Below are 18,906 nucleotides of genomic sequence, written 5' to 3'. Positions count from 1 at the left end.
CATTCTCATGAAATGTGTATAAATAGCACGCAGTGTGAAAAGTCGTGCAATACATATGCCAGATATGATATGCCAGTTTTTCCCGTTCCAGTCCTTCCAGAAAAACGCAGAGTTTTTTTGTGATTGTTGCGGGCAAAAATCCTTGATCTTGTGGCATGTTTTCTTAAAAAATGCGATGGTATATGCGGGATATTTATGCAATTTTATGCAAAGAAATTGCAGGAACTTGCAAAAACTGCGTGAATTTGCAAAAACTGTTTGCAGCTTTTCAATAATGTTCACGTCATATATTCACGTCACTTCACAACGTTCCCATGGCAACAGGGGACATGGCTGTGCTTGTGTGAAGTAAATGCAAAATTTTTCAACTTTCTGCTAAGATATATGTGATTTTTGCTACGAAAATGTGAGAATTATGAAATCATGCAAGCCCCGCATATTTTGCGCGCGAAAATCTGCAATTTATGCTGCAAAAGTGGGGCGTATTTAAAAAAACAGCCCCCGCATAATTATGTGGGCTTTGGTTGATTATGCATTGAATAATGCGATCGCATTACGCGTTTTTTTCTGGAGGGACTGCCGTTCACTTAATACAGCGCATTTTTTCGTGGCATTTTATGTATTGCTTTTTCATTTTTCTCTGTTTTTTTTATTCTTGTTGCTTGGGTTTGGTGTTAGAGTAAGTTTTTGTTAAATAAAATGACATCTTAACCCAAAGCCCAATTCTAACACCAACTCTGGTTTAAAAATAGACAAAAATAGACAAAACATAACCTACATATTAAATTACATTCTAAAGGAAATCCCAAATCTAACCCCAAACCCAAGCGACAATGGTTTAAAAAAAAGAAAAAAAGAAACAAAACAAAAGATGTGCCATATTAAGTGAACAGAAAGGACTGGTGTATCATTTGCATGCAAAATTGGAATTTGGCGACGACTTTTACACTGCGTGCTATTTATATGCATTTCATTAGCATGGGTTGTTAGATGTACGGGTATACGTTGAACCCAGACGCTTTGGAAAAGTGTCTGCCAAATGCATAATGTTTATATGACAAAAATGTAATTGAGTATAAAGATGTGGCAAAAAGCCACTAAACAGATAATGATAATGATATTAACCGGAAGCTCTGGGCACGTATTATACGTTCATCATATACTTTCCCTTCAAATCCACTTAATCCCGGCCTCAGGTCATTCAGAAATACTGGATTATTGGCAGAATCCAAGAGTCTGATAAAAAATGCTAATTTACAAGAAAACATGTCAGACGCAATTAGGGGGTTTTGCATATGTAGCTGTCTAATAATTTGCAACTTTGCACATTTATCTGTACTGTATCATGCATTTCTCACTTTTGAATAAAGCATTATTTAGCATTATTTGCAATTCATCTCTAACAGACAAATGCAAATGTGCATGTGAAGTTTTGGTGGTAAATCCAATGCAATTTTCAACCATAAATATTTTTTTGGATGCCACACTACTATGTGATGCATCACAGTTCTGACCCATAAAAACACACTGTATGACCAGTGCAAGATGAGAGTGGATCAGTCGAAGGTTAGAGGGCAGAAAAACTGAGTGCAACTGCTGCAACACCTCCAGGAACGGTGGTAAAAGGGTCCATCGCTCTGGAGTCTGAAGGGGGCAGATGTGGTGAAGGACTGTGAGGAGGCAGATGGCCCCGGTGAAGCAGGAGCCATACAATTTCACGCTGAATTTTCTACAGATGTGTCTGCGGTAACTGAAGCGAGAGGCCACAGGACCCGGTGACAACCTTGATTGATACCCAAAGTCCCACTGAGCAGTAATTTAACATTTTTAAAAAATCTGTGTGGAGTGTTGACCTCCCTGAACGCTGAAAAACAAGCAAGAAATCAAATACTTGTGACTTTTCTCAACAAAAATTTTGAAGAAATTATAAACAAATTAAAGAAAGATGCAGTGTATTTCGAAACTCAAGAAGGATTCTGTACTCGCTGTATATAGCCTCTCTCTCTCTCTCTCTCTCTGTCTCTCTCTCTCTCTGTCTCTCTCTCTCTGTCTCTCTCTCTCTCTCTCTCTCTCTCTCTCTCTCTCTCTCTCTCTCTCATGCATACTCTATTGGCAGAACATGAATGAGTTCATCAATCAATCGACTGCATTGTTAAGCAGGTCTTAATTATGCACTGAATAATCTGCAGTAATGCACAATAAAAGAGAGTAAAAAACACATTCCAGGCACTCATATTTAAACTTAGCCATGCATTTATTTATTTTGTATATGCGAGCCATGCAAAATGGATTTATTCAGTTTAGTCTTGAAAAAAAATACTTTAATCAAGGTTGCAATCAGGCCTGAACCTTCTCTCTGGTACGTGAGCTGAACTTTTTGGCCAAATAACAAATAAAACGCATGTTGGTAAAGACAGAGAGGGAGGTATGAGTACTTTTCCATTCGTTTAAATCACTGTGCCATTTGCTTTGGAAGGCAGGAATTTCCCAGCGGATATGCCAATAAAATGCTGGTGATGCACTATTGGTATGATTCATTGGTTGCTGAAAAGTTAACAGATGTTTCGTTATGAAGACATTTGTCATGTTCAATACTTTCTTAATGTTCAAGAATTGGCTTTGTGGAGCTCCAAACAAAATAAAAATGTCTGCATACTCGACCTCAAATATTCATGCTTGTTTAGGTTTGCTTCTTTAGGATTCATAAATGAATCAAAAAGACTTGCCAAACATTTAACCTCATTTCAAATGCACATCCTCTTAAGAGTTGGGGTGGGAACATTAAAAGCATTTTAGGTAAGTTAATGCTGTCGTGTTACCAATTAAATCAAACTGCAACGTTTGAGACTGCAAAGATTTTATGTGAATCAAAACTGCAATTTAGCTTGGTGTCATTTAAAGAACACAGGAAAATCATTTAGGCGGAAGTGTGGAATTTCCCTACATTCCTAGATCCGCCCTCCACTTTTGATGATGATTGACAGGTCCCGCCCATAACCCCTGGCTGCAGAGGATGTGACTATCCTACACTTTCACCTTCCTTTCAAAGCAGAAACACATACACATATATATGCTAAATGTCCATTTAACAATACAATACAAGATAAATTTACTGCAATGTATTTCAGAATGCCACAATTATAAGTCATTTACATAAAATTTAAGCATTTAGTAGACGATTTTATACAAGGTGACTTACAAAAATGAGTAAAATAATGAGGCAATTCATCTTCAAGTCTTCAACGATTTATGTATACAATAATAATAATATACAACAATTATGCTAATTGCAACAATTCCCCTTATTTCTTTTCAAGTATGTTCTCTGAATTGATCTATAAAACACGTGGTAATTTTACTATTAAAATGACTCTCTGCTTTCTTAAAAGTCGTTTAATTGCTGTATATGTATGGATAGCCTACATCAGTGTTGTGCCTGAACAAGTTCATTGAACGAAACATCTGAAGACCATTTCTGTTTAAAAAAAAAAACAGAAATTTTTGTAGTGAAAACAGGTTCTCTGGATTATAAAAGGTATGAAAGAAGTGGTTCTTCTAAAAAACTTTAACTGGTGTTTTCTCTGAGGAACCAAAAATGGTTCTTCTATGGCATCACTGTAAGGAACCTTTTAAGCACCTTTATTTTTAAAAGTGTTCGATTAGTGGATGAGACCCATTGTCTATGTTGCTAATTCCCCTTCAAACATCTTACAAGCTATCTCTTCCTGCCCTTTTCAGGGATTTCCCAGCCTACTTCAGTAGTTTGTTGCCTCCTACGGTCATACTTACTGTTATCTAATCTCAAGCAGAAGAACTTTAAAATCTCTTTCCCAGGACGACTTCACAATATAGATTACAGCCTGTCCTGTCTGTCTTGTATCTCCAAGTGCTTCACATCGGCCTCTCCTCTGTCACCTCTCAATGGGACAGATAAGACTCATTAGGAGACGAACAAGGATGTGCTTCACGTGTGTCAGTTTCCACTCTTATCCTGAGACACGGTGGCTCTTGCTTGACTGTATTTACCCTTTCTCCTCCATTAAGGGGCCTGGACTGAGGAGACAGATTTGGTTCTCTGGCATCCACACTAAGATAGAAGAGCAACCTTCTTTGGGCTACAAGGTGCGAATGAGTTTAATGCAGAGGCTGTCACTGTGTCCTATTTAAAGAGCTTTTGAGGGTTCATAAAAAATGAAATGTTGAGCTAGAAGAGATTAATTTTCAGGAAAATTACTTATAAAGAGAACCAAAGGTTTTAATACAAAATATAACAATTTCAATACAAATAAAAACAACGCAATTTTTAACATCAATCTTAAACTTTTTCACTTTACAAATTCTGCGAATGCAACTGGCTTTTAAAGGGAATGGGAGATGAGACTCTCGTTGGTTTATTGCATGTTATGTCAAAAACTCAAATTTTTTTCCTGTCGGTAACTCTTTCCCCGCAATTGACAAGTTTTTCCGGCAATCCGCTCTTAAGCAACTAATGCAACCAGGAAGCAACCCCTCCCCTCAAACAGTTAAGATGCATCGTTTGTTTTGATCATCGTTCTGAATAGAATTTCTATCAAAAGTCTTTTACAAAAACCCAATTATCGAATGTTTTGCTCAAAATGTGGTATTTTTGAAAAACCTATCCATATTTGATAGGTGATAAAAAGAGAACAAATCAAGGTAGGATCTTTTGTTGAAAAGCAGAGGATCTGTTCTTTCATTTCATATATTGTATGTTTATTTATTTAAAGAAGAACATTTTCTGGAAGACATTAAACTTTTCTAAAAATCATAAAAATTGCTGCCACTGGCTGGCAACTTTAAAAAAAAATGATGGCAGGGAAAGAGTTAAATTAGCAAAAGTGGATTCGGACAAACCCTTTCACACTGTGCGGCGTGCGCTTTAGACCATGTGCTTAGATTGTTAAACTATGGCCCTTAATGTGTTGTCCTTAACTAGACACTTTGGGCCCTATCTTGCACCCAGCGCAATTGATTTTGTCAGGGATGCATGTATTATTCGTATTTTGCACCGGCGCACAGCGGGTTTTTCCCTCCACAGACGCACGTCGGCAAACTAGGGAATGAACTTGCGCTCCCTGTGCGGCTCAGCGTAAAAAAGGAGGCGTGTTCCGACGCAAACCATCCCTGATGCTATTTTGCAGTTTCAAAAAACAATTGCGCCACTGACCAGAAAAAAAATAGTCTAAAGTCAGTGGCGCGTTGCGCGTTCTTCGTTATGCTATTTTAAGGGCGCATGCCTGACCATAATGTATAGCGTGCACAACGCGCACACACTTTGCTTATCTAATCTACACAGATGCAACAGTTATTTTTGCAAATCATAAATTGTTACAATAAAAATATTAACACATGAGATAAGGGAAATCATTGTGGTGAGCATTGTGGTGATAGTTTTTATTTATTGTGTGGCTGCGTTAAAAAATTCTCATGCAAATAACGATTAAAATATTTTCATAAGTTTGTTGTGTGGCTGTATTACGTTTATTTTATGTAAATAATAATTAAAATGTTTTCATAAGAAACCTTAATGTATGTGAACTTGATTTGTAAGTGTACTTTAGGGTTGGACTGCTTGCGTTTCTTGGCTTTCAGCGGTGAGGGTGGACGCAGCAATGTCCTCTGCTGGCGTCAGGTCATGTGTAGAGGCAGACCCACCTCCCGTTACACGGCGTGCCCGATTTATGCTGGCAAGCTTGGGATTCCCCCGCCTCCTGACATCATTGTAGCGCTTGCGGCGCAACGTCCTGGGGATGCCAGCTGATGAGACAATTGTGGCTATTTCCTCTAATGCCTTTTGAACCGACGCTGATTTGGGCGGGTTTCTCGCATCCCCATACAAAACTTACAAGAACGTCGGTCTCCTCAGCCGTGAACCACTCCTGGCGCGCGCCTGGTAAATCCATCATAATAATAGCAACCCGCAATGGAACTTGCGCACTTGCGTTTAAAGGGAATGTTGGATGACGTTCTGGTTAATTTGACGTTACGCCCAAACCACACCTATTAATAGTGAACCTACTTCAGACCAACCCCTTATTGATTTGCGCCTGGCGCAAGAGTTATTTCTCCCGCCGGGAAATAGAAACAGCGCCCAAGATCCGCCCACAAAGTCACATGCGCTTTGCGCTTCGCACTTGCGTTTCAGATCGTCAAAATAGGGCCGTTCATGTGTTAAGTAGCATAACACAAAACAATGTGTAAAAAATTAACACATCCTTTCTTAGAGTGAATGGATGTCAATGGGGCTACTGATCGTTTTGGTTACACATATTCCTCAAAATATGTTTCCTTGCGAGGGAACTTCAACGCTGCGTGAGAAGCTGACGCTATGGGGAATGCATACAGCATGAAGGCTCTGAGTATGTATATAAAATTCGACCAATGGTTGGGCGTGATGTCATAGATGGAAGCCAGGCAGCATAAATATGGCGGAAAGGAACGCTCACTTTTTCTGGCATATGCCGAAGTGAGTGTGCAGGAACGGCGGAAGTATGGCCAGGGAGACGCAGCGTCTAGTTCCCTTCTCAGGGAACCAGGTTACATACGTAACCCGAGACGTTTCGTTGTGTTCATCAGAACAAACAAATTTATACAGGTTTGTAATAACATGAGAATGAGTAAATGATGACAGAATTTTCATTTTTGATCCTTTTAATATCATTATCTAATTTTTAACACAGGTGGTGTTTAGTGGCTTTTGCATCTTAGCTCCTCGTATATTTTCCTGCGTACTGTACAGTATGTTTACACAGAGACACAGCCAGACGTGGTGAAATGAAATAGTCCCCACTGAAAACTGAAGAGCTCAGCCAGTTTTATAAACAAAACCATCGCAGGCACAGACAGAGAAACAGATGAACGTACTGGAATTCTGTTGAAAGATATCAAGACAACATAAGCGGTCGGATTTCGGAATTATCAAAGTCAAGCCTCAAGCAAAAGCCAGAAAAGATGGTCTGCTTCCTTCCGAAGGAACCGGCTCTTTGGCAACACTCATGTGAAAATGCAACCATGTGTGTATGTTGTGCCGCATGTGTGATGTGGATGGCTGGGTGTGCGTGTGTTTGGGACTGCAAGGAAGGCAAGTATGGTTACATCTGGTTTGTCCATCTGTCCATCAATGTCATCCGTTTATTCTTTTAGACTTAACCATGTCATTATGAATTTCACAGGGTGATGTGTCTAAATCTGTATCCAAGTCAGCATTACGGTCTTTTAGGTCTATGATTGTTATTTTGTTTTGTGTGTTTTTGTTTTTACTGAAGGCATTACATGGCTAGGCTTTTAATGTTCTCACAACAGTGTACTTTATGTACAACACGTGTGTGTCATTGACAAAACACATCATTCCAAATCTATTCCGTTTGAAGCACGCCTCCGACAGGGGAAGCGATCGCCTGTGGCCAGGAAGAACTGCCAGTCAACACAAGCGCTCCTGTCATCAGCCTCCCAAACTTTCTGGAAAGAGTGCTCAGATGTGGCACAGTCGCTTTAACATCCCTTGCTTGTGTTGTGTTTCTGCTTGTGTGTGTCACGGTTGCTCTTGACAAGAAAACTACTTGTTGAAAATTGACCCTCACTGTAGGAAATAAAAAAAGTAGCCAATGTAAGTATACAGTTGCCAGTTTCCTTTCAGAATGGATCACTAAACAAATTTGGCCACACATGTCTCCAGAATCACAGGCAAGATAAAGTCTTCAGATTTTTTAGGATGTTCTTATAATGTAATTAAAGCCCATTTGACAGACGGTTGGTGTTCCTGTAGCTCAATTAGAGCTTTCCGTTTTTTAAACATACTTCATTATAATTTAAAAAAGCATAATTGTAGTGCGTATGTAAGTTATTGCATTTCTCTTCAATATCGTCTCCTTAGATATGCTTTTGAGAAAGAAAAGGGAGGAGGCGAGTGTTCGTCTGGACATTTTCTGTACTGTTATGGGTTTTGTATCATTATTGTCCACGATCAGCCTTTTGCTGTTCAGCGTCTAAGCCCCAAAGCCATTTAATACACGGCATGTATTTCATGTTTTCGGGTATTACGGTCTTATCAAGCCGGATATGGAGACACATTAAAGGGAAATATTTTAACTGCTCTTTAAATCTGGAGGATCAACAACCATATGTGGAGTCCACTAATCTTATTTAAAAAGGCCTAAAGCAAAGACAACAACAGTATGGTTCGTATTAGCTTGCTGAAACCGATTTACCAAACGCTCGAGCCAAATGTACAGGACATTAGAAAAAAAGAGACTCATAGTTCTGATTTTGACATATATTAAATGTGCTTTTGTGAACACAAAATTAGTTTAGCACCATAATCTGATGTAAAGTCCTAGTACATTTATCTGGCCAAAATATATTTTAAATATATACTAAATACATTTTGTAGAATGTTATGCTCAATTGAATATATTTTTGAATTTAGAAATATATTCAGTTTTAACCTTCATATATCAACATATATTTCAAAATGTATTTCAAGGGCATACAAACATTTCTAATTTTACATCCCATATGGCAAACATTTATTTTTTGCTTAAATATATTTTAAGATATGCTAAATACAAGTTAATTTTATAAAGTATATTTTTGAAGTTGAAAATATATTTAATTTTAAACTGTTATGTTTATACGAAGCCCCTAAGGGGACATGGAGCAAAAATTAAATAAAGTTTAGTTTCGCATGCGCACGTGAAACTATCACGTGCTCACGTAAAACTATCGCGTGCTCACGTGTGCACGCAACAGTTTCACGTGCGCACGCAATAGTTTCACGTGCGGGTGCGAAAGTTTCACGTGAGCACGCGAAACAAAACCTAAAAAAAAATCTGCACATGAAGGTTTCACGTGAGCACATGAAACCAAACTTTAGATTTGTTTTACTCCAATGTCAGCTTAGGGGCTCGGTATGTTTACAGGTTCGTAACATAAACAAAGTTTTTCTTCCAATGCAACATGATATAGTTTCTTGGATTAAAATATATGGAGGGCTAAATAGATTTTTCAATGCTTTAAAATGTATTTCCTTTTAAAATATATTTCAAAATATATAAAAAAAATGGCCAAAAAAATACATCGGTGAAAAACATATTTTTGTAAACATATTCCAAAATATGTATTTTTTGCTGTATGGGGTAAATAACAGCCATTGCAAAATGCATAAAATTCAATGCACTGTATAGTTCACAGTAAACTACACGAAGATGAAATTAATCACAGACATGTGCAAACTTCTCCAAACTAAACGGAAAACACAGGGGTTTTAAAATTGAAAAAATTAAATAATGTATAAACAACTAAATTAAGTGGTTTGTGAGTTTACCGACAGTAATGTGATTGGAAACCAAACAATGGTTGAATTTCATAATTGTGATATTTACATTAAATATGAGACATGCAGGGCTGTTTAGACTTCACGTGAATGATTGGAAAATCGAGTCGACCTTTTGTGCAGCTCCTTTCGAATTTCCATCATTTTCATCAGCAATATTGAGCATCTTTGTGTTGACAAGAGTTATTTAATCTGAAGGACTAAGTGCACTTGCAGAAGCATATCAGCACTGCGAAGAATTGACTTAATTTAGAGTCAATACAGAATTAACTCAGAGTTAATGAAAACAGCATTAAAGTCGAAGCGATTGGGCATGATGTCAGCAAGCTTTGTGAAACGATCTCTTTAAATGATGCCCTGGGAATTAATTTAAAGCACAATGTGCTTATGTTGTGTTATCTGATATCATAGTAACTGTACAAGGGGCTGACAGCCTCATTAATCTTAACATGTGTACAAAAAACAGAATTGACATTTGATACTCCTAAATTGTACGATGATATTTGCGTGTTCATTTAAAGTCTTCTTTATCTTTTAATTCATAAACACACAAAAACCTTCACTGTTTTACACTTTTGATTTTTTGGGGAAACCAACCCCCTTGTGTAGTGTGCCCCTCTTTGTGAACCCCAAAGAAAAATCATGAAATAAACAATCTCAAAACTTAGAATTTGAATAAAAACAAAACATTAAATTATACAATGTACAGCTGTTGGATGGTAGCTATATTTTCATGTTTGATTACGCAGAATTTATGATGAATATATTTTATAAAATTATATATTTTATAAAATTATATAAAACTATACCCTGTTCCCATTTCGCACACCCCAAGATGGGGCCCGTCACCAGTTTAAGAATCACTGATCTATGGCATTGCTGCACTTTTAATTTTAATAAAATTCATGCTTACCTTGCCTGGTCTTTTTCAGCAGACGGTGCTTGTATAACTTATTTTATAATGGGTTTGCAATGTTTGCTATTCACATATTCCAGAATTGAGACATACAGAACTGTGGAATATGCTTCAGCATTGCAAGGTTTAGTTTTATCACTGCAATTATCAATATATCATACTATACCGACATTTATGACAGTATTAATCATGGATAACTATTGGAACAGAATATCCATATATCCGGCATACCAAAAAAATCTCCATGTTTTTTTCACGGAATGTATACATTCACTGGCATCCGTGAACCATCCATCAAGGGAGCATAGGGAACAAATGAAACATGGCAAAGAACCGAAAAGGAACTACGGTGGGATGAGCAGTGTTCCGGTGGCAATATGTGGATTCCATTGAGGAAGTGATTTGGTTTAGCAGTGAGGAAGATGCATAGAGGTTCAGGGAAAATCAGAGAACGTGGCCAGGCGGTCCTGTCGTTTCAAACCGAGACCAGAACAGTGGAGGGGAAAATGGAACCCATGAGACGTGGATCCGACAGTTGTTAAAGACATTACAGAAGATAGTAGGATGGAGGGATGAACTAAAATTAAAGCATAACGCTTCATATCAGTTGTTTTTTCCATCATCTTAGCAACAAGAAAGACAGATGAACATTTGTGTAATGCAGAAAAGATTCAAGACGACGTTAAACCATTACTGTCAAAATAAACATGAATTTAAAGGAGGCATGTCTCGAATTCAGACACTCGGTACACGGTCTGTTGGTTCCTGCTGGCATATTAAAGATGTGCTGAGAACTAAATATTCACTATGCAATTGAGCAGAGAACATCATTTCTCAGCCCAGACGTTCTGGCCGTTTTAAGAGTTGAGTTGCTATTACTTCTGTTGAGATTTGAATCGTTAAATATTTAAACATACAGTTCACTCAAACTTAGCATAAAAAAAACTTAAATTTTCTTCTGTTTAGAAAATCTGTATGGCCTAAAGCTGCATATATACCGCCAGCAACTAGCTGGCTTATCTGACAAAAAGACTTTTAGAAAATAATTATTAATTTATTCATGTCCATGGCACAAAATTCAGCTTTTTTCGAGTCCGTTGCAAGACTTTCTTTTTTTCGTGTCATTTTATGTTTTGTTTTCTCATTGTTTATTCTTATATTCTTACCATTGTCGTTTGGGGAAGTATGCTGTCCCCCGTAGCAAAGAACATAAAAATCACTAAGAAACCGTAAACAGGACAGCGCAACGTGGCATTAATTCATTTAGTGAGATACAAAAAATATGTTTGACAGAAGATGAGTTTTTACTAATGTATGATCTAAAACCTAGATTTACCGTGTATGTAAGCAATACTTGCCTTTTAACCTACAAACGAAAAAAAAACATGTTACAACATTTCAACACATATTATATAAAAGACTTGTGGTACAATCATAAACTGATGCAATTACAATGTCATATACCATAAAACATAACATTTATTTACCTAATCTTTCACGTTGTAGCGACTACGGCAAATCAGCGGTTCTCCCGTAGTAGACCGTTGCTGTGGGTTCACACCAGCCGCGCTTGAAGCGTCAAATTCACGTCTACCGTGTCTAGTTTGCTGCTTGAACATTTTGAGTTTACTCGCTTCATTCGTGCCTGAAAGCCGTGCGTGAAATTCTAGTCATCGAGACATTCACGTGGATATTTGCGTCATGGGAGGGGCTTCTGCGACTCCGCTCGCATCCTGTAATCACGTCACTACTAGAGCAAACTCTTGATTGGTTAACGCAGCGCGTTTTTCAACCAAAGTTCACATTTTTCAACTCGCACGTTTGCTGCGGCAACGCTCAATTCGCGCCATTCGCGCAAACTAGAAACATGAGTGATTTCAATGTTAAGTCAATGTGAATACATGTTGACACGCGTCTGAAGGTCTCGATTCTGTCTCATTCGCACCGTGAGACCTTCAGACGCGCGTCAACACGTCTTCACATTGACTTAACATTGAAATCACTCACGCTTGACGCCTCTACCGCGGCTGGTGTGAACGCAGCATTACAGTAGAATGTCGCAAAGTAGCAGTTAAATTCGCGCATGTGCAATACAACGCCAGAATCCTCCGCTGTGATTGGACGGCCGTGTGAGAACTGACATTGACAAGCGGAGCTTTTCACTCAAAGTTTAATATTTTTCAACTCTTTGCGCTTAGCGTTGACCACGGAAAAACCGACAAGCGCCGGTTTTCAGCGCGGAAGAAAACCGCTAGCTGCAGGCTTATTTGAAAAACGCAGAGCTTCCATTGGAAACAATTGAAAACATGCGCCAGCTGTGGGCGCTTTGGTGTGCACGCCCCCTAAGATAATAATTTTTCTTTTTGGATGACCTATTATTTAAAAAGGAAACATTTATAATAACACGGACTGTTTACATTGTTGCACATGGTTGAACGTTTTGTTTTTCCGTTTTTTTTTTTTATTGTTGTTTTTTTCTGGCTGCCAAAAGACGATCTCCCACAAATTATTGGAAATGTATAATTTTCATCATATGTTTTTTTTTTTTTTTCGGTTTCTAAGTTGGGTGTGTAAGATACCAAATCCAATGCTATGCATCATTAATCAGTGTCTTGTTGACTAAAACAAAGCATCGTTTTGAAATATGTTTGCAACTCTTAGCAACTTTTTTGGTAGGCTTGAAAATATTTTGACCCAGCGGGGTTAATTTTAACGCTGTGTTACAACCAACCCCTCAGCACTTACGATATGAAAACCGCTAACGTAGCATAATTCTTGCCGTTGTTTTAAATATGCTACGCACGAATGATTGCTGGCTGCCAACAAAATAAATATGCCTGTCTAATCAAAAATTATCTGTCAAATTTATTTTTGTTCATATTTTTAATATTGATTGAATAAGGTCACATCAAAAATTGAAATCATAATGAAATGAATGGCTTAAATCAAACTTTGATGCTCATTATCTCAGAATTTGATTTTGAAACTTTAGTATGGTTATTACAGACTGGGTCACATATAAAAATATTTTGTCATAATTGTGCTGCTTTTTCTCACATATTTAGACATTTGTATCCATTTATAATTGAACTATTGTTAGAAAAGGGTTGAATGAATACAGTGTGGATACATGTTTAGACAGATATATAAACAATATCCACTTCAAGTATATAGAGAAAATAGTGGGTAAGTTGTAACGTTTGCACTTCTGTCACGTTTGGTGTAATTGTCCAAGAATTGTAAGTACTAGAAACAAACTTCAAACGTTCATTTGTAGCAGAGATGTGTGTGTCGCTTGTGTAAAAATATAATTAATCAAACTCAAATATTTTTTGAATAATTGAGCCAAAACCAAAAAGGTTTAGGTTGTGCCCCGCTCTCCCCTACTATTTAGGTACAGATATGTATACATGTGGTACCAATATGTACCCCTGAGGTACTATTAAAAACTCTTTAGGTGCAAATGTGTACTTTTTGTAAGTGTACTGTCCCAACGGGTGTGCACGCCCCCTAAGATAATAATTTTTCTTTTTGGATGACCTATTATTTAAAAAGGAAACATCTATAAAACAACTTCAGACAAACATTTTATCTAACTTTCAATCATTTATTTTTTTAAGTGAAATTAAGGTGAAATTTTAAGTTGAAAAAATATTTTTTTACTTTTTAAATTGTGTGTACATATTTGTGAACATCTAACAAACAAACAAAAAAATACTTTCATACGAATGCAACCCCCTACTCCCTATATCTACTGAGCAGTGTCCTTCAGGAGATGCTGACCTCTGACCTTTCTCTGCTCTGGTGGTCAGTGTTGAGGCCGTTGAGAAGCCATTGTTCATTTCTCTAGAGAGGGCAGAGCTTTGTGCGATCTGGACATGACTGATGCTGCGCGACCCCTGCACCCTTTCCTATGTACTCTGATGCTGGGGCAGATTCTGTAATTAGCCGGGATTATTCCCATGACAGTCCAAAGTCACGGCCCTCCCACGCTCCACACAATGTTTTGCTATCATTGTGCAACTATAGGGGCAGAGTTACCATGATTTACACCTTTAATGGCGGCTTGGGGTGTAAGGGTATGCACATGTAAATATTCAAAATGGTAACTGTGTAAATTACCAGCTACCAAGTTGGACTTGGAGAGACAATGGTAAACATCATTTTTACATTGATTAAATCGTTTACCGCAAAATATACAGTAGGATTTTCCTTAAACTACGTAAGAAAAGGCTTCTTTAAATTAATGTATATTGGGTCATCATAAAAATTAATTATAAAAAAGGGAAAAAAATAAAACGTTTTAGCGTAAGTTGCAGCAAAAGTATCACTGAAATACTTCTCAGTATGTCTTAATATACACACATCCTAAAGTTTGATCTTCCTTAAATATCATTACAATCAAAACAAAACTATTTGAGCTTGATTTCAGAAGATCAGAGAATGAAAACAGACAACTGTAATTCTTCATTTAAAATGTGCTTCTCTCTTTCATTCAACACTTTACCAGCCAGAAGGAACATCTCTATATTGTGTCCTTCAAACACAGCTCCACACAGGATGTGAAGATGGTTGATCAGGTAGAAAGGCACGCCTGGTGTGGAAGTCTTTAAAGACATCTCATTGCCTGTTAGTGGAGCATCTCTCTGTCAGACACCTCATAAATCATCCAGGAGAGCTGGAGGATCTTTAACTGCTGTTATTTGACCCTTGTCTAATGCTTGTCAAACCACAGTGCGCAGCCATTTTTGTCAAGATCGCAACCAGCTGATGTTAAAGGGGACATTTCATAAGACGTTTTTAAGATGTCAAATAAATCTTTGGTGTCCCCAGAGTACATATGTGAAGTTTTAGCTCAAAATATCATATAAATAATTTATTATAGCAAGTTAAACTAGCCACTTTGTAGGTGTGAGCAAAAATGTGCCGTTTGGGTGTGTCCTTTAAAATGCAAATGAGCTGATCTCTGCACTAAATGGCAGTGCCGTCGTTGGATAGTGCAGATTAAGGGGCTGTATTATCCCCTTCTGACATCATAAGGGGAGCCAAATTTCAATGACCTATTTTTTTCATGCTTGCAGAGAATGGTTTACCAAAACTAAGTTAGTGGGTTGATCTTTTTCACATTTTCTAGGCTAATAGAAGCACTGGGACCCAATTACAGCACTTAAACATGGAAAAAGTCAGATTTTCATGATATGTCTTCTTTAAGGGTCTGCTTAACCTGCATAACCCTCATTTATTAAACCAAACGACCCAATCAAATAAATAAAATCTTTTTCATTTATGCATAAGCTTTCGTTGAATTTAAGGAGTATATTTAGGTACTATGTTTAAACATTATAGAAAGTCTTTGAGATCTTTGATATGTTTGTTAAGATCTACGCTGTTTTCTGTGGTTTCTTGAAACACACCATAATTGTTTTACTGTATGTTAAAATGTACTTTTTAGGAAAAAGTGCTGATATTTAGTCTACTTTTGTTTATCTACATGTTGTCATTTTATTTACACATTAACAGATAAAATGGTCCCTAGCTGTTACTGGTGCAGTACCCTTTAAAAAGCGTTTTTTTTTTTACTATTTTACTAGTATGTAGGGGTTCATGGGGCAAAAACTTTATCTTTTTACTTTACATAAGTTTACATTGTTGCACATGGTTGAACGGTTTTTTTTTTCAGGCTGCCAAAAGACGATCTCCCCCAAATTATTGGAAATGTATAATGTTTTTCCAGAGAGTTATTGATGAACGAGTGTTTTGGTGGCATGTAAGTAAATATTTTCATCATATGTTTTTTTTTTCCGGTTTCTAAGTTGGGTGTAAGATACCAAATCCAATGCTATGTCATACTAATCCGTGTCTTTTTGACTAAAACAAAGCATTGTTTTGAAATATGTTTGCAAGTCTTAGCAACTTTTTTGGTGGACTTGAAAATATTTTGACCCAGTGGGGTTCATTGTAACACTGTGTTACAACTAACCCCTCAGCCCTTATGATATGAAAAGCGCTAATGTTAGCGTAATTCTTGCGGTTGTTTTAAATATGCTACGCACGAATGATTGCTGGCTGCCAACAAAATAAATATGCCTGTCTAATCAAAAATTATCTGTCAAATTTATTTTTGCTCATATTTTTAATATTGATTGAATAAGGTCACATCAAAAATTGAAATCATAATGAAATGAATGGCTTAAATCAAACTTTGATGCTTATTATCTCAGATTTTGAGACTTTAGTATGGTTTTTACAGACTGGGTCACATATAAAAAATTTTGTCATGTGCTGCTTTTTCTCAAATATTTAGACAGTTGTATCCATTTATAATTGAACTATTGTTAGAAAAGGGCTGGATGAATGAATACAGTGTGGATACATGTTTATTATAGACAGATATATAAACAATATCCACTTCAAGTATATAGAGAAAATAGTGGGTAAGTTGTAAAGTTTGCACTTCTGTCATGTTTTGTGTAATTTTCCAAGAATGGTAAGTACTAGAAACAAACTTCAAATGTTCATTTGTAGCAGAGATGTGTGTATTGTTTGTGTAAAAATATAATTAATCAAACTCAAATATTTTTTGAATGATTGAGACAAAACCAAAAAGGTTTAGGTTGTGCCCCGCTCTCCCCTACTATTTAGGTACAGATATGTATACATGTGGTACACCTGTAGTACCCCTGAGGTACTATTAAAAACTCTTTAGGTGCAATAGTGTACTTTTTGTAAGTGTACTGTCCCAACGGGACTATATTTTTTTCCATTTTATCTGACAGTGTAAACAAAATTTCTAATTTTTATTAGAAATTTGGCGTTTCCATCACTTGTTTTTTATGCAGTAATTCAAAATGCACATAAAATTGAGGTGATGGAATTCCAGCTATCATCTTAACATTTACTGACCAACAAAGGTCAACAATTGAATCATCATTGCAATGTGGCCATTAAAACTTCATTTTAGTACATTTATTTAGGTTGCTTAAAAAAAATCTCTCAAGCTATCCATTTTTTGTGAAAGAAATTATTCCCAGGGTAAAAGATGCATCCCGGTGGGATGCCAGTTTTAAGTAAGACGTATTGATCATCAAGCCCGTTTTCCATATGCACAATGCTTGTTCCACAGATGGATGGTTTGTATCATGTGACCCAAACGTGTTGAGGTCTTATACAATAGTGTTACACATCCAAACCGAAGCTGTCATATGTGATGTTGACAGCCCCTCCAAGCCCCCTTGAGTTCATGAAGAATGACTATGTAAATGCAGGCATTCTCCACACACGCCTCTTCTTGTGCTATTGTTTTTTCCTACATGCAAATGATAAATAATCTATTGATCAGTCATTTACCGTTCAAGCTGTTCAGGGCCCAACGGGGCACACAGGGCACGAGTCCTGCCGCCCCTTAAGGTCACAATGGGCACTGATTTGTTGGGTAAGACCTGGAAACAACGCATGCAAATGAATGAGCATGCACGTGTTTGCGAGCGAACGGGTGTGAGCGAGCCAGTAAAGAGAGAGTGAGAGTTTGTGTGTGTGTGTTAGGACATGCAGAGGACAGACTGTGTTGAACAAACAGCTCCTGTTGGGAATTGATCAGTTAACACCAATAAACTCTGCAGGGCTCCAGAGACACTGAGCTACTGCAGACAATCAGTCTGTCTACTGGAAAACCCATCCACTCCGTTTATTCAACCTGCTTCACCTGTCTCTCAAGCTGAAACTGTACATAAGGTTGTTATTACAACAGATTTCTAAAAGTATCATGCGTCTTGTCAAAATAAGTGTCTGCTGCACACGCGTCAAAACTGCTTAAGATAAAAGAGACACTCACGTTCACAATATACTCGCCAGACATGAACCTAACACAAAACTCTGATTACACATGAGATTAAGCGAGTACCTGGGAAACACGAGCGTCACTTTTATCATAAACGCTTTAGATGCGTCTGCAGCAGGCACTTATTTTCACAAGATACTTGATGCAGAGGTTTACATGACATGGCAAACACATATTTTGAAATGACAAATCACACACATGATGGGTTAAATACATGATGTTATGAGCTTTGCATCGTGCGCTCTCGAAAAAGAAGTCACCGGGCGCCACTGCAGGTATGTGTTTTATTTTGATAGCTTAGTAACACGCAAAATGCTATTGGATTAAATTGTAAATCAAGTGAGTGCTTTTCCATACACTATTTAAGTTGTTCCCTTTGCTGCTTATATTTCAGTTAAATTTGTGCCATATAAGGGGCGGTTTACATTTCACGTAGAACCGCACTTCCCCTCCTTCTATTAAACTCGCTTTCGCCACGGTTTGAGTTCAAATTTACTTAAACTTTTCAGAATTAAAAAAGAATGCATCGCACTGCGTGCGCTTCAAGACCGTATCGCTCTCATAGACTGTAAGAAAGATGAACAACGCCCATTCGCGCTCTTCCATTGGTGAAAAGTGAAGCCGCTAGTGTCCCGATACGGGGCTGACATCTTGGGTCTTGAGTCTGCGCAGAAGCGATTTCGGGACCAGTCCTGCGCAGTAGTGAGCAGGAAGTAAAGCCGCGAAATCAAGGCCCCGCCCTCGCAGAATGCGCATATCACAGCTGTCAATCATGACGTCACACCACCGTTTTTATAGCAT

This window comes from Misgurnus anguillicaudatus, chromosome 4 (assembly GCF_027580225.2).
Source record: "Misgurnus anguillicaudatus chromosome 4, ASM2758022v2, whole genome shotgun sequence".
Taxonomy (NCBI): domain Eukaryota; kingdom Metazoa; phylum Chordata; class Actinopteri; order Cypriniformes; family Cobitidae; genus Misgurnus; species Misgurnus anguillicaudatus.
This window is presented reverse-complemented; position numbering follows the sequence as displayed.